This window comes from Hyperolius riggenbachi, chromosome 11 (genome assembly GCF_040937935.1).
Source record: "Hyperolius riggenbachi isolate aHypRig1 chromosome 11, aHypRig1.pri, whole genome shotgun sequence".
Lineage (NCBI taxonomy): Eukaryota > Metazoa > Chordata > Amphibia > Anura > Hyperoliidae > Hyperolius > Hyperolius riggenbachi.
This window is the reverse complement of record NC_090656.1, coordinates 98,861,976-98,875,558: the sequence shown is the minus strand read 5'-3', so window position 1 is coordinate 98,875,558 and position 13,583 is coordinate 98,861,976. Positions and strand designations below refer to the sequence as shown.

Here is a 13,583-nt window from a genome sequence, read left to right as displayed (position 1 = left end):
ATGGAAAACTTTTAGGACAAAATTGTTGAAAAGAATGTTGTGCAACTTCCAAAATATGATAATGAAAGCTGTGGCAAAACCAATGAGTTTTGTGCCACAGAAGCCAGTCACTATTATATTTCATGTAGGTGCTGTGACTTAGTAATTAAAGAGGAACTTCAGCCTAAACAAACATACTGTCATCAAGTTACATTAGTTATGTTAATTAGAATAGATAGGTAATATAATCTCTTACCCACCTTGTTTTAAAAGAACAGGCAAATGTTTGTGATTCATGGGGGCTGCCATCTTTGTCATGGGGGAAGCCATCTTTTTGGACAAGGAGCATAAGACACAGTTCCAACTGTCCTGTGTCCTGATAACCCCTTCCAGCTGCACACGCTAGGCTTCAAATGTCAAATTCAAAATGTAAAAAAAAAACACCAAAACAGCAGAACGAGAACAACAAAATCAGAAATCCCATCATGCTTTGCACAGCATCAGGGGGAAAAAGCCCGGGCAGTTTTCTTCTGTGCAGCTAAAAATGAGGTTTGTATAAGAGAAACAAAGTTCTGATGCTGTGAAACTGTTAAAGAAACACAAAGCCTTTTCAGTGCTGCTGAGTCGATTTTTAGTCCGGAGGTTCACTTTAAGTTTTATACAATGTTTCTTATTGTAGAAGCAGCAATTTTACTTGAAGAAGTTTTGGCTAGGCAAGTGCGGGTTCAGCTCCCATCCATGTTGAGCATAGCATCCCAAAAGACTTGTTAGTGACCTTTACCTATTGTCAGAGATGGAAGGTAGTACATGAAACCAAACTGATAAGAAAATGTCTTTGTTCAGATGTGGTGGAAACAGTGGGCATAGCGAATGCAAGTTTCCTGTGAGCAAATATGGGTGAAGCTCAAAGACGTGATCCCGAAAATCTGGGATGTAAACAGCAGGCAATGACTTGGTGATAATAAGATGAGCAAAGGCACTGCTGAGAGTTGAACTCAGGATCTCCTGTTTACTAGACAGGCGCTTTAACCAACTAAGCCACAGCGCCCACATGCTGCAATCCAGTTATTGGTTATTGTGGCACAGCACTCTTTTTTCTTTGCATTTGCATTCTCAGTTTTTTAACATTTTTTTTTCAATAGTTTTTCAGGCCTACTTTTCCCTGCCTAAGAGTATACACATAGTCCACCTAAAAGGGAATGGAAAACTTTTAGGACAAAATTGTTGAAAAGAATGTTGTGCAACTTCCAAAATATGATAATGAAAGCTGTGGCAAAACCAATGAGTTTTGTGCCACAGAAGCCAGTCACTATTATATTTCATGTAGGTGCTGTGACTTAGTAATTAAGTTTTATACAATGTTTCTTATTGTAGAAGCAGCAATTTTACTTGAAGAAGTTTTGGCTAGGCAAGTGCGGGTTAAGCTCCCATCCATGTTGAGCATAGCATCCCAAAAGACTTGTCAGTGACCTTTACCTATTGTCAGAGATGGAAGGTAGTACATCAAACCAAACTGATAAGAAAATGTCTTTGTTCAGTTGTGGTGGAAACAGTGGGCATAGCGAATGCAAGTTTCCTGTGAGCAAATATGGGTGAAGCTCAAAGACGTGATCCCGAAAATCTGGGATGTAAACAGCAGGCAATAATAATAAAATGAGCAAAGGCACTGCTGAGAGTTGAACTCAGGATCTCCTGTTTACTAGACAGGCGCTTTAACCAACTAAGCCACAGCACCCACATGCTGCAATGCAGTTATTGGTTATTGTGGCACAGCACTCTTTTTTCTTTGCATTTGCATTCTCAGTTTTTTAACATTTTTTTTTCAATAGTTTTTCAGGCCTACTTTTCCCTGCCTAAGAGTATACACATAGTCCACCTAAAAGGGAATGGAAAACTTTTAGGACAAAATTGTTGAAAAGAATGTTGTGCAACTTCCAAAATATGATAATGAAAGCTGTGGCAAAACCAATGAGTTTTGTGCCACAGAAGCCAGTCACTATTATATTTCATGTAGGTGCTGTGACTTAGTAATTAAGTTTTATACAATGTTTCTTATTGTAGAAGCAGCAATTTTACTTGAAGAAGTTTTGGCTAGGCAAGTGCGGGTTAAGCTCCCATCCATGTTGAGCATAGCATCCCAAAAGACTTGTTAGTGACCTTTACCTATTGTCAGAGATGGAAGGTAGTACATCAAACCAAACTGATAAGAAAATGTCTTTGTTCAGATGTGGTGGAAACAGTGGGCATAGCGAATGCAAGTTTCCTGTGAGCAAATATGGGTGAAGCTCTAAGACGTGATTCCGAAAACCTGGGATGTAAACAGCAGGCAATGACTTGGTGATAATAAGATGAGCAAAGGCACTGCTGAGAGTTGAACTCAGGATCTCCTGTTTACTAGACAGGCGCTTTAACCAACTAAGCCACAGCACCCACATGCTGCAATCCAGTTATTGGTTATTGTGGCACAGCACTCTTTTTTCTTTGCATTTGCATTCTCAGTTTTTTAACATTTTTTTTTTCAATAGTTTTTCAGGCCTACTTTTCCCTGCCTAAGAGTATACACATAGTCCACCTAAAAGGGAATGGAAAACTTTTAGGACAAAATTGTTGAAAAGAATGTTGTGCAACTTCCAAAATATGATAATGAAAGCTGTGGCAAAACCAATGAGTTTTGTGCCACAGAAGCCAGTCACTATTATATTTCATGTAGGTGCTGTGACTTAGTAATTAAAGAGGAACTTCAGCCTAAACAAACATACTGTCATCAAGTTACATTAGTTATGTTAATTAGAATAGATAGGTAATATAATCTCTTACCCACCTTGTTTTAAAAGAACAGGCAAATGTTTGTGATTCATGGGGGCTGCCATCTTTGTCATGGGGGAAGCCATCTTTTTGGACAAGGAGCATAAGACACAGTTCCAACTGTCCTGTGTCCTGATAACCCCTTCCAGCTGCACACGCTAGGCTTCAAATGTCAAATTCAAAATGTAAAAAAAAAACACCAAAACAGCAGAACGAGAACAACAAAATCAGAAATCCCATCATGCTTTGCACAGCATCAGGGGGAAAAAGCCCGGGCAGTTTTCTTCTGTGCAGCTAAAAATGAGGTTTGTATAAGAGAAACAAAGTTCTGATGCTGTGAAACTGTTAAAGAAACACAAAGCCTTTTCAGTGCTGCTGAGTCGATTTTTAGTCCGGAGGTTCACTTTAAGTTTTATACAATGTTTCTTATTGTAGAAGCAGCAATTTTACTTGAAGAAGTTTTGGCTAGGCAAGTGCGGGTTCAGCTCCCATCCATGTTGAGCATAGCATCCCAAAAGACTTGTTAGTGACCTTTACCTATTGTCAGAGATGGAAGGTAGTACATGAAACCAAACTGATAAGAAAATGTCTTTGTTCAGATGTGGTGGAAACAGTGGGCATAGCGAATGCAAGTTTCCTGTGAGCAAATATGGGTGAAGCTCAAAGACGTGATCCCGAAAATCTGGGATGTAAACAGCAGGCAATGACTTGGTGATAATAAGATGAGCAAAGGCACTGCTGAGAGTTGAACTCAGGATCTCCTGTTTACTAGACAGGCGCTTTAACCAACTAAGCCACAGCGCCCACATGCTGCAATCCAGTTATTGGTTATTGTGGCACAGCACTCTTTTTTCTTTGCATTTGCATTCTCAGTTTTTTAACATTTTTTTTTCAATAGTTTTTCAGGCCTACTTTTCCCTGCCTAAGAGTATACACATAGTCCACCTAAAAGGGAATGGAAAACTTTTAGGACAAAATTGTTGAAAAGAATGTTGTGCAACTTCCAAAATATGATAATGAAAGCTGTGGCAAAACCAATGAGTTTTGTGCCACAGAAGCCAGTCACTATTATATTTCATGTAGGTGCTGTGACTTAGTAATTAAGTTTTATACAATGTTTCTTATTGTAGAAGCAGCAATTTTACTTGAAGAAGTTTTGGCTAGGCAAGTGCGGGTTAAGCTCCCATCCATGTTGAGCATAGCATCCCAAAAGACTTGTCAGTGACCTTTACCTATTGTCAGAGATGGAAGGTAGTACATCAAACCAAACTGATAAGAAAATGTCTTTGTTCAGTTGTGGTGGAAACAGTGGGCATAGCGAATGCAAGTTTCCTGTGAGCAAATATGGGTGAAGCTCAAAGACGTGATCCCGAAAATCTGGGATGTAAACAGCAGGCAATAATAATAAAATGAGCAAAGGCACTGCTGAGAGTTGAACTCAGGATCTCCTGTTTACTAGACAGGCGCTTTAACCAACTAAGCCACAGCACCCACATGCTGCAATGCAGTTATTGGTTATTGTGGCACAGCACTCTTTTTTCTTTGCATTTGCATTCTCAGTTTTTTAACATTTTTTTTTCAATAGTTTTTCAGGCCTACTTTTCCCTGCCTAAGAGTATACACATAGTCCACCTAAAAGGGAATGGAAAACTTTTAGGACAAAATTGTTGAAAAGAATGTTGTGCAACTTCCAAAATATGATAATGAAAGCTGTGGCAAAACCAATGAGTTTTGTGCCACAGAAGCCAGTCACTATTATATTTCATGTAGGTGCTGTGACTTAGTAATTAAGTTTTATACAATGTTTCTTATTGTAGAAGCAGCAATTTTACTTGAAGAAGTTTTGGCTAGGCAAGTGCGGGTTAAGCTCCCATCCATGTTGAGCATAGCATCCCAAAAGACTTGTTAGTGACCTTTACCTATTGTCAGAGATGGAAGGTAGTACATCAAACCAAACTGATAAGAAAATGTCTTTGTTCAGATGTGGTGGAAACAGTGGGCATAGCGAATGCAAGTTTCCTGTGAGCAAATATGGGTGAAGCTCTAAGACGTGATTCCGAAAACCTGGGATGTAAACAGCAGGCAATGACTTGGTGATAATAAGATGAGCAAAGGCACTGCTGAGAGTTGAACTCAGGATCTCCTGTTTACTAGACAGGCGCTTTAACCAACTAAGCCACAGCACCCACATGCTGCAATACAGTTATTGGTTATTGTGGCACAGCACTCTTTTTTCTTTGCATTTGCATTCTCAGTTTTTTAACATTTTTTTTTTCAATAGTTTTTCAGGCCTACTTTTCCCTGCCTAAGAGTATACACATAGTCCACCTAAAAGGGAATGGAAAACTTTTAGGACAAAATTGTTGAAAAGAATGTTGTGCAACTTCCAAAATATGATAATGAAAGCTGTGGCAAAACCAATGAGTTTTGTGCCACAGAAGCCAGTCACTATTATATTTCATGTAGGTGCTGTGGCTTAGTAATTAAGTTTTATACAATGTTTCTTATTGTAGAAGCAGCAATTTTACTTGAAGAAGTTTTGGCTAGGCAAGTGCGGGTTAAGCTCCCATCCATGTTGAGCATAGCATCCCAAAAGACTTGTTAGTGACCTTTACCTATTGTCAGAGATGGAAGGTAGTACATCAAACCAAACTGATAAGAAAATGTCTTTGTTCAGATGTGGTGGAAACAGTGGGCATAGCGAATGCAAGTTTCCTGTGAGCAAATATGGGTGAAGCTCTAAGACGTGATTCCGAAAATCTGGGATGTAAACAGCAGGCAATGACTTGGTGATAATAAGATGAGCAAAGGCACTGCTGAGAGTTGAACTCAGGATCTCCTGTTTACTAGACAGGCGCTTTAACCAACTAAGCCACAGCGCCCACATGCTGCAATACAGTTATTGGTTATTGTGGCACAGCACTCTTTTTTCTTTGCATTTGCATTCTCAGTTTTTTAACATTTTTTTTCAATAGTTTTTCAGGCCTACTTTTCCCTGCCTAAGAGTATACACATAGTCCACCTAAAAGGGAATGGAAAACTTTTAGGACAAAATTGTTGAAAAGAATGTTGTGCAACTTCCAAAATATGATAATGAAAGCTGTGGCAAAACCAATGAGTTTTGCGCCACAGAAGCCAGTCACTATTATATTTCATGTAGGTGCTGTGGCTTAGTAATTAAGTTTTATACAATGTTTCTTATTGTAGAAGCAGCAATTTTACTTGAAGAAGTTTTGGCTAGGCAAGTGCGGGTTAAGCTCCCATCCATGTTGAGCATAGCATCCCAAAAGACTTGTTAGTGACCTTTACCTATTGTCAGAGATGGAAGGTAGTACATGAAACCAAACTGATAAGAAAATGTCTTTGTTCAGATGTGGTGGAAACAGTGGGCATAGCGAATGCAAGTTTCCTGTGAGCAAATATGGGTGAAGCTCAAAGACGTGATCCCGAAAATCTGGGATGTAAACAGCAGGCAATGACTTGGTGATAATAAGATGAGCAAAGGCACTGCTGAGAGTTGAACTCAGGATCTCCTGTTTACTAGACAGGCGCTTTAACCAACTAAGCCACAGCGCCCACATGCTGCAATCCAGTTATTGGTTATTGTGGCACAGCACTCTTTTTTCTTTGCATTTGCATTCTCAGTTTTTTAACATTTTTTTTTCAATAGTTTTTCAGGCCTATTTTTCCCTGCCTAAGAGTATACACATAGTCCACCTAAAAGGGAATGGAAAACTTTTAGGACAAAATTGTTGAAAAGAATGTTGTGCAACTTCCAAAATATGATAATGAAAGCTGTGGCAAAACCAATGAGTTTTGTGCCACAGAAGCCAGTCACTATTATATTTCATGTAGGTGCTGTGACTTAGTAATTAAGTTTTATACAATGTTTCTTATTGTAGAAGCAGCAATTTTACTTGAAGAAGTTTTGGCTAGGCAAGTGCGGGTTAAGCTCCCATCCATGTTGAGCATAGCATCCCAAAAGACTTGTTAGTGACCTTTACCTATTGTCAGAGATGGAAGGTAGTACATGAAACCAAACTGATAAGAAAATGTCTTTGTTCAGATGTGGTGGAAACAGTGGGCATAGCGAATGCAAGTTTCCTGTGAGCAAATATGGGTGAAGCTCAAAGACGTGATCCCGAAAATCTGGGATGTAAACAGCAGGCAATGACTTGGTGATAATAAGATGAGCAAAGGCACTGCTGAGAGTTGAACTCAGAATCTCCTGTTTACTAGACAGGCGCTTTAACCAACTAAGCCACAGCACCCACATGCTGCAATACAGTTACTGGTTATTGTGGCACAGCACTCTTTTTTCTTTGCATTTGCATTCTCAGTTTTTTAACATTTTTTTTTCAATAGTTTTTCAGGCCTACTTTTCCCTGCCTAAGAGTATACACATAGTCCACCTAAAAGGGAATGGAAAACTTTTAGGACAAAATTGTTGAAAAGAATGTTGTGCAACTTCCAAAATATGATAATGAAAGCTGTGGCAAAACCAATGAGTTTTGTGCCACAGAAGCCAGTCACTATTATATTTCATGTAGGTGCTGTGACTTAGTAATTAAAGAGGAACTTCAGCCTAAACAAACATACTGTCATCAAGTTACATTAGTTATGTTAATTAGAATAGATAGGTAATATAATCTCTTACCCACCTTGTTTTAAAAGAACAGGCAAATGTTTGTGATTCATGGGGGCTGCCATCTTTGTCATGGGGGAAGCCATCTTTTTGGACAAGGAGCATAAGACACAGTTCCAACTGTCCTGTGTCCTGATAACCCCTTCCAGCTGCACACGCTAGGCTTCAAATGTCAAATTCAAAATGTAAAAAAAAAACACCAAAACAGCAGAACGAGAACAACAAAATCAGAAATCCCATCATGCTTTGCACAGCATCAGGGGGAAAAAGCCCGGGCAGTTTTCTTCTGTGCAGCTAAAAATGAGGTTTGTATAAGAGAAACAAAGTTCTGATGCTGTGAAACTGTTAAAGAAACACAAAGCCTTTTCAGTGCTGCTGAGTCGATTTTTAGTCCGGAGGTTCACTTTAAGTTTTATACAATGTTTCTTATTGTAGAAGCAGCAATTTTACTTGAAGAAGTTTTGGCTAGGCAAGTGCGGGTTCAGCTCCCATCCATGTTGAGCATAGCATCCCAAAAGACTTGTTAGTGACCTTTACCTATTGTCAGAGATGGAAGGTAGTACATGAAACCAAACTGATAAGAAAATGTCTTTGTTCAGATGTGGTGGAAACAGTGGGCATAGCGAATGCAAGTTTCCTGTGAGCAAATATGGGTGAAGCTCAAAGACGTGATCCCGAAAATCTGGGATGTAAACAGCAGGCAATGACTTGGTGATAATAAGATGAGCAAAGGCACTGCTGAGAGTTGAACTCAGGATCTCCTGTTTACTAGACAGGCGCTTTAACCAACTAAGCCACAGCGCCCACATGCTGCAATCCAGTTATTGGTTATTGTGGCACAGCACTCTTTTTTCTTTGCATTTGCATTCTCAGTTTTTTAACATTTTTTTTTCAATAGTTTTTCAGGCCTACTTTTCCCTGCCTAAGAGTATACACATAGTCCACCTAAAAGGGAATGGAAAACTTTTAGGACAAAATTGTTGAAAAGAATGTTGTGCAACTTCCAAAATATGATAATGAAAGCTGTGGCAAAACCAATGAGTTTTGTGCCACAGAAGCCAGTCACTATTATATTTCATGTAGGTGCTGTGACTTAGTAATTAAGTTTTATACAATGTTTCTTATTGTAGAAGCAGCAATTTTACTTGAAGAAGTTTTGGCTAGGCAAGTGCGGGTTAAGCTCCCATCCATGTTGAGCATAGCATCCCAAAAGACTTGTCAGTGACCTTTACCTATTGTCAGAGATGGAAGGTAGTACATCAAACCAAACTGATAAGAAAATGTCTTTGTTCAGTTGTGGTGGAAACAGTGGGCATAGCGAATGCAAGTTTCCTGTGAGCAAATATGGGTGAAGCTCAAAGACGTGATCCCGAAAATCTGGGATGTAAACAGCAGGCAATAATAATAAAATGAGCAAAGGCACTGCTGAGAGTTGAACTCAGGATCTCCTGTTTACTAGACAGGCGCTTTAACCAACTAAGCCACAGCACCCACATGCTGCAATGCAGTTATTGGTTATTGTGGCACAGCACTCTTTTTTCTTTGCATTTGCATTCTCAGTTTTTTAACATTTTTTTTTCAATAGTTTTTCAGGCCTACTTTTCCCTGCCTAAGAGTATACACATAGTCCACCTAAAAGGGAATGGAAAACTTTTAGGACAAAATTGTTGAAAAGAATGTTGTGCAACTTCCAAAATATGATAATGAAAGCTGTGGCAAAACCAATGAGTTTTGTGCCACAGAAGCCAGTCACTATTATATTTCATGTAGGTGCTGTGACTTAGTAATTAAGTTTTATACAATGTTTCTTATTGTAGAAGCAGCAATTTTACTTGAAGAAGTTTTGGCTAGGCAAGTGCGGGTTAAGCTCCCATCCATGTTGAGCATAGCATCCCAAAAGACTTGTTAGTGACCTTTACCTATTGTCAGAGATGGAAGGTAGTACATCAAACCAAACTGATAAGAAAATGTCTTTGTTCAGATGTGGTGGAAACAGTGGGCATAGCGAATGCAAGTTTCCTGTGAGCAAATATGGGTGAAGCTCTAAGACGTGATTCCGAAAACCTGGGATGTAAACAGCAGGCAATGACTTGGTGATAATAAGATGAGCAAAGGCACTGCTGAGAGTTGAACTCAGGATCTCCTGTTTACTAGACAGGCGCTTTAACCAACTAAGCCACAGCACCCACATGCTGCAATCCAGTTATTGGTTATTGTGGCACAGCACTCTTTTTTCTTTGCATTTGCATTCTCAGTTTTTTAACATTTTTTTTTTCAATAGTTTTTCAGGCCTACTTTTCCCTGCCTAAGAGTATACACATAGTCCACCTAAAAGGGAATGGAAAACTTTTAGGACAAAATTGTTGAAAAGAATGTTGTGCAACTTCCAAAATATGATAATGAAAGCTGTGGCAAAACCAATGAGTTTTGTGCCACAGAAGCCAGTCACTATTATATTTCATGTAGGTGCTGTGACTTAGTAATTAAAGAGGAACTTCAGCCTAAACAAACATACTGTCATCAAGTTACATTAGTTATGTTAATTAGAATAGATAGGTAATATAATCTCTTACCCACCTTGTTTTAAAAGAACAGGCAAATGTTTGTGATTCATGGGGGCTGCCATCTTTGTCATGGGGGAAGCCATCTTTTTGGACAAGGAGCATAAGACACAGTTCCAACTGTCCTGTGTCCTGATAACCCCTTCCAGCTGCACACGCTAGGCTTCAAATGTCAAATTCAAAATGTAAAAAAAAAACACCAAAACAGCAGAACGAGAACAACAAAATCAGAAATCCCATCATGCTTTGCACAGCATCAGGGGGAAAAAGCCCGGGCAGTTTTCTTCTGTGCAGCTAAAAATGAGGTTTGTATAAGAGAAACAAAGTTCTGATGCTGTGAAACTGTTAAAGAAACACAAAGCCTTTTCAGTGCTGCTGAGTCGATTTTTAGTCCGGAGGTTCACTTTAAGTTTTATACAATGTTTCTTATTGTAGAAGCAGCAATTTTACTTGAAGAAGTTTTGGCTAGGCAAGTGCGGGTTCAGCTCCCATCCATGTTGAGCATAGCATCCCAAAAGACTTGTTAGTGACCTTTACCTATTGTCAGAGATGGAAGGTAGTACATGAAACCAAACTGATAAGAAAATGTCTTTGTTCAGATGTGGTGGAAACAGTGGGCATAGCGAATGCAAGTTTCCTGTGAGCAAATATGGGTGAAGCTCAAAGACGTGATCCCGAAAATCTGGGATGTAAACAGCAGGCAATGACTTGGTGATAATAAGATGAGCAAAGGCACTGCTGAGAGTTGAACTCAGGATCTCCTGTTTACTAGACAGGCGCTTTAACCAACTAAGCCACAGCGCCCACATGCTGCAATCCAGTTATTGGTTATTGTGGCACAGCACTCTTTTTTCTTTGCATTTGCATTCTCAGTTTTTTAACATTTTTTTTTCAATAGTTTTTCAGGCCTACTTTTCCCTGCCTAAGAGTATACACATAGTCCACCTAAAAGGGAATGGAAAACTTTTAGGACAAAATTGTTGAAAAGAATGTTGTGCAACTTCCAAAATATGATAATGAAAGCTGTGGCAAAACCAATGAGTTTTGTGCCACAGAAGCCAGTCACTATTATATTTCATGTAGGTGCTGTGACTTAGTAATTAAGTTTTATACAATGTTTCTTATTGTAGAAGCAGCAATTTTACTTGAAGAAGTTTTGGCTAGGCAAGTGCGGGTTAAGCTCCCATCCATGTTGAGCATAGCATCCCAAAAGACTTGTCAGTGACCTTTACCTATTGTCAGAGATGGAAGGTAGTACATCAAACCAAACTGATAAGAAAATGTCTTTGTTCAGTTGTGGTGGAAACAGTGGGCATAGCGAATGCAAGTTTCCTGTGAGCAAATATGGGTGAAGCTCAAAGACGTGATCCCGAAAATCTGGGATGTAAACAGCAGGCAATAATAATAAAATGAGCAAAGGCACTGCTGAGAGTTGAACTCAGGATCTCCTGTTTACTAGACAGGCGCTTTAACCAACTAAGCCACAGCACCCACATGCTGCAATGCAGTTATTGGTTATTGTGGCACAGCACTCTTTTTTCTTTGCATTTGCATTCTCAGTTTTTTAACATTTTTTTTTCAATAGTTTTTCAGGCCTACTTTTCCCTGCCTAAGAGTATACACATAGTCCACCTAAAAGGGAATGGAAAACTTTTAGGACAAAATTGTTGAAAAGAATGTTGTGCAACTTCCAAAATATGATAATGAAAGCTGTGGCAAAACCAATGAGTTTTGTGCCACAGAAGCCAGTCACTATTATATTTCATGTAGGTGCTGTGACTTAGTAATTAAGTTTTATACAATGTTTCTTATTGTAGAAGCAGCAATTTTACTTGAAGAAGTTTTGGCTAGGCAAGTGCGGGTTAAGCTCCCATCCATGTTGAGCATAGCATCCCAAAAGACTTGTTAGTGACCTTTACCTATTGTCAGAGATGGAAGGTAGTACATCAAACCAAACTGATAAGAAAATGTCTTTGTTCAGATGTGGTGGAAACAGTGGGCATAGCGAATGCAAGTTTCCTGTGAGCAAATATGGGTGAAGCTCTAAGACGTGATTCCGAAAACCTGGGATGTAAACAGCAGGCAATGACTTGGTGATAATAAGATGAGCAAAGGCACTGCTGAGAGTTGAACTCAGGATCTCCTGTTTACTAGACAGGCGCTTTAACCAACTAAGCCACAGCACCCACATGCTGCAATACAGTTATTGGTTATTGTGGCACAGCACTCTTTTTTCTTTGCATTTGCATTCTCAGTTTTTTAACATTTTTTTTTTCAATAGTTTTTCAGGCCTACTTTTCCCTGCCTAAGAGTATACACATAGTCCACCTAAAAGGGAATGGAAAACTTTTAGGACAAAATTGTTGAAAAGAATGTTGTGCAACTTCCAAAATATGATAATGAAAGCTGTGGCAAAACCAATGAGTTTTGTGCCACAGAAGCCAGTCACTATTATATTTCATGTAGGTGCTGTGGCTTAGTAATTAAGTTTTATACAATGTTTCTTATTGTAGAAGCAGCAATTTTACTTGAAGAAGTTTTGGCTAGGCAAGTGCGGGTTAAGCTCCCATCCATGTTGAGCATAGCATCCCAAAAGACTTGTTAGTGACCTTTACCTATTGTCAGAGATGGAAGGTAGTACATCAAACCAAACTGATAAGAAAATGTCTTTGTTCAGATGTGGTGGAAACAGTGGGCATAGCGAATGCAAGTTTCCTGTGAGCAAATATGGGTGAAGCTCTAAGACGTGATTCCGAAAATCTGGGATGTAAACAGCAGGCAATGACTTGGTGATAATAAGATGAGCAAAGGCACTGCTGAGAGTTGAACTCAGGATCTCCTGTTTACTAGACAGGCGCTTTAACCAACTAAGCCACAGCGCCCACATGCTGCAATACAGTTATTGGTTATTGTGGCACAGCACTCTTTTTTCTTTGCATTTGCATTCTCAGTTTTTTAACATTTTTTTTCAATAGTTTTTCAGGCCTACTTTTCCCTGCCTAAGAGTATACACATAGTCCACCTAAAAGGGAATGGAAAACTTTTAGGACAAAATTGTTGAAAAGAATGTTGTGCAACTTCCAAAATATGATAATGAAAGCTGTGGCAAAACCAATGAGTTTTGCGCCACAGAAGCCAGTCACTATTATATTTCATGTAGGTGCTGTGGCTTAGTAATTAAGTTTTATACAATGTTTCTTATTGTAGAAGCAGCAATTTTACTTGAAGAAGTTTTGGCTAGGCAAGTGCGGGTTAAGCTCCCATCCATGTTGAGCATAGCATCCCAAAAGACTTGTTAGTGACCTTTACCTATTGTCAGAGATGGAAGGTAGTACATGAAACCAAACTGATAAGAAAATGTCTTTGTTCAGATGTGGTGGAAACAGTGGGCATAGCGAATGCAAGTTTCCTGTGAGCAAATATGGGTGAAGCTCAAAGACGTGATCCCGAAAATCTGGGATGTAAACAGCAGGCAATGACTTGGTGATAATAAGATGAGCAAAGGCACTGCTGAGAGTTGAACTCAGGATCTCCTGTTTACTAGACAGGCGCTTTAACCAACTAAGCCACAGCGCCCACATGCTGCAATCCAG

General features: G+C 39.3%; 17 non-coding genes across 17 annotated transcripts; all 17 read right to left on the bottom strand.

Annotated features, from left to right (window-relative positions):
- Positions 1-953: 953 nt before the first annotated feature.
- TRNAT-AGU (transfer RNA threonine (anticodon AGU)) lies at positions 954-1,027 on the bottom strand. The gene has a single exon. It is a non-coding gene; the product is annotated as a tRNA-Thr (tRNA).
- Positions 1,028-1,640: 613 nt separating this feature from the next.
- TRNAT-AGU (transfer RNA threonine (anticodon AGU)) lies at positions 1,641-1,714 on the bottom strand. Its single transcript has one exon. It is a non-coding gene; the product is annotated as a tRNA-Thr (tRNA).
- Positions 1,715-2,335: 621 nt separating this feature from the next.
- Positions 2,336-2,409, bottom strand: TRNAT-AGU (transfer RNA threonine (anticodon AGU)). Its single transcript has one exon. It is a non-coding gene; the product is annotated as a tRNA-Thr (tRNA).
- Positions 2,410-3,514: 1,105 nt separating this feature from the next.
- On the bottom strand, positions 3,515-3,588 carry TRNAT-AGU (transfer RNA threonine (anticodon AGU)). The gene has a single exon. It is a non-coding gene; the product is annotated as a tRNA-Thr (tRNA).
- A 613-nt stretch (positions 3,589-4,201) lies between these two features.
- On the bottom strand, positions 4,202-4,275 carry TRNAT-AGU (transfer RNA threonine (anticodon AGU)). The gene has a single exon. It is a non-coding gene; the product is annotated as a tRNA-Thr (tRNA).
- A 621-nt stretch (positions 4,276-4,896) lies between these two features.
- On the bottom strand, positions 4,897-4,970 carry TRNAT-AGU (transfer RNA threonine (anticodon AGU)). The gene has a single exon. It is a non-coding gene; the product is annotated as a tRNA-Thr (tRNA).
- Positions 4,971-5,592: 622 nt separating this feature from the next.
- Positions 5,593-5,666, bottom strand: TRNAT-AGU (transfer RNA threonine (anticodon AGU)). Its single transcript has one exon. It is a non-coding gene; the product is annotated as a tRNA-Thr (tRNA).
- A 620-nt stretch (positions 5,667-6,286) lies between these two features.
- Positions 6,287-6,360, bottom strand: TRNAT-AGU (transfer RNA threonine (anticodon AGU)). Its single transcript has one exon. It is a non-coding gene; the product is annotated as a tRNA-Thr (tRNA).
- A 621-nt stretch (positions 6,361-6,981) lies between these two features.
- On the bottom strand, positions 6,982-7,055 carry TRNAT-AGU (transfer RNA threonine (anticodon AGU)). Its single transcript has one exon. It is a non-coding gene; the product is annotated as a tRNA-Thr (tRNA).
- A 1,104-nt stretch (positions 7,056-8,159) lies between these two features.
- On the bottom strand, positions 8,160-8,233 carry TRNAT-AGU (transfer RNA threonine (anticodon AGU)). Its single transcript has one exon. It is a non-coding gene; the product is annotated as a tRNA-Thr (tRNA).
- A 613-nt stretch (positions 8,234-8,846) lies between these two features.
- Positions 8,847-8,920, bottom strand: TRNAT-AGU (transfer RNA threonine (anticodon AGU)). The gene has a single exon. It is a non-coding gene; the product is annotated as a tRNA-Thr (tRNA).
- Positions 8,921-9,541: 621 nt separating this feature from the next.
- TRNAT-AGU (transfer RNA threonine (anticodon AGU)) lies at positions 9,542-9,615 on the bottom strand. The gene has a single exon. It is a non-coding gene; the product is annotated as a tRNA-Thr (tRNA).
- Positions 9,616-10,720: 1,105 nt separating this feature from the next.
- On the bottom strand, positions 10,721-10,794 carry TRNAT-AGU (transfer RNA threonine (anticodon AGU)). Its single transcript has one exon. It is a non-coding gene; the product is annotated as a tRNA-Thr (tRNA).
- A 613-nt stretch (positions 10,795-11,407) lies between these two features.
- Positions 11,408-11,481, bottom strand: TRNAT-AGU (transfer RNA threonine (anticodon AGU)). The gene has a single exon. It is a non-coding gene; the product is annotated as a tRNA-Thr (tRNA).
- Positions 11,482-12,102: 621 nt separating this feature from the next.
- TRNAT-AGU (transfer RNA threonine (anticodon AGU)) lies at positions 12,103-12,176 on the bottom strand. The gene has a single exon. It is a non-coding gene; the product is annotated as a tRNA-Thr (tRNA).
- Positions 12,177-12,798: 622 nt separating this feature from the next.
- On the bottom strand, positions 12,799-12,872 carry TRNAT-AGU (transfer RNA threonine (anticodon AGU)). Its single transcript has one exon. It is a non-coding gene; the product is annotated as a tRNA-Thr (tRNA).
- A 620-nt stretch (positions 12,873-13,492) lies between these two features.
- TRNAT-AGU (transfer RNA threonine (anticodon AGU)) lies at positions 13,493-13,566 on the bottom strand. Its single transcript has one exon. It is a non-coding gene; the product is annotated as a tRNA-Thr (tRNA).
- Positions 13,567-13,583: the final 17 nt, after the last annotated feature.